The following is a 1886-nucleotide window of genomic DNA, read 5'->3' on the forward strand; positions in this document are numbered from 1 at the left end:
GAAAAACATCATATGTTTCCCCTACATGTGGAATCTAGAAAGGAATATATGCATACATGTTAACACATGTACATGTGGCCACAATATACATCTAGAAATAAGAAAAAGAAAACCCAATATTAAGTGATGGAGAAAGACTGAATTTAGCTAACAGACGTGATTTATGAAAGAGGATATAAAGCTAGTTGCTTACCCAGGCCTAACTCTCTAATGTTTCTTTATACCTCAGTAGCAGATAACTGTATTAAATACATTTGATAGTGACACATAAGATCCAGTTTAAAGCGACAATACCTCCATGCCAAGAGACTCTTCTTGTGTGAGTAGCTAACCAACATCTGATTTGACTTAAAGCCTGCTCCACAAGATGCAACCCATTAGTGATACTCCTTAGGTGACCAGGAACCAGAAACTACATAGCCTAGAGTCCTAAGATTTAAAAAAAATGCAGCTAGTCTTTTAAAAATTGGGATTAAATGACTCATATTGATATCTGTTATTGTCATAGAGATATAAATGAGTTGTCTCCATCAAATCCCTCCCCTCTATCCCTCAGAACTCAAGGAATCTTGCAGAAGAAGATGTAAAGAGTGTAAGAGCCAGAGAGAATAGAGAACACCAAGGCCAAGGAAACAAGACCTTCTAAATACAGCACGACCAACAGACATATGTACTCACAGAGACCAAGGCCACAGGCATGGACTCTGCAGGGGTCTGCCCCAGAGCCTCAGCACATATGTATGTTATGCCTTCCAGCTTCATGTTTGTATACAGTTCCTGAGTGAATGGACATGTGGGTGTCTGATTCTCATGCCTTCTCCTGGGCTCTCTTCTTTCAGTTGGTTTGCATTGTTCAACTGCAATCTTACGGTTTAGTTGTTATCTTATTGCCTTTTATTGTATATCTTGTTGTTTTCTCTCTTTAAAAGACAGAAAACAGTGATCGAAAAGAAAAATAGAAAAAATGTAATCTAAAATTGAACTGCTTACAACTCCCATTTAAGGAATGTACCACACATTTGAATAGGTTTAAGATTTATTTACTTCATAATTCAATATATACATATATATTCATGAAACGTTTCAAATACACATCCATATCATCAGAAAAGTATTTAAATTTCTATTTAAATAAATATAGTTTATTGACACATATTAAAATAATTTACCATAGCAATAATAAAAAGAGTATAGAGTGCTTTCTTTATAAAAGCTTCCTTTTTCTGTATTTGAAAGCAGAAAAAGGTTTGTTTAGTATGGTAGTTTTTCAAAGGTGGGTTTTACTAACGATGGTTTTCCATTTTATTTCAAATTTTGTTTTATTTTTTGTTTTTTGTTTTTGTTTTTTCTAGACAGGGTTTCTCTGTATAGCCCTGGCTGTCCCGGAACTCTCTAACTCAGAAATCTGCCTGCCTCTGCCTGCGGAGTGCTGGGATTAAAGGCGTGTGCCACCATGCCTTGCTTTATTTCAATTTTTAAGTTTACAAAATTAACTTTATGCTTAATAAAATGTGAAGGCTTTAAACTACATTGGATCTTCTAAATCAATTTCACACTATTTTTTAAATATTATAAAATATGTGCAGAATAACTTTTAATATTAGATTTTTTAAAAAATTAACTTAAGTTTATAGTGTGTATCTCTGTATCTGCCTTTGTGTACAGATGCCACGGAAGCTAAAAGAGGCATCAAGTTATCTAGAACTGGACTTACAGGTCATCATTGTAAGATACCTGGTGTGGATGCTAGGACCTAGCATTAGGTCCTCTGGAAAGCAGCTCAAGTTCCTAACAACCAAGCCATACTCCAACACTAGGGCACAGTCTAATTACATACATCTTTTATAGAGTGTATTTTTAGTTTTATTATATTTTGTCTGGTTTTA

This window comes from Mus musculus, chromosome 3 (genome assembly GCF_000001635.26).
Source record: "Mus musculus strain C57BL/6J chromosome 3, GRCm38.p6 C57BL/6J".
Classification (NCBI taxonomy): domain Eukaryota; kingdom Metazoa; phylum Chordata; class Mammalia; order Rodentia; family Muridae; genus Mus; species Mus musculus.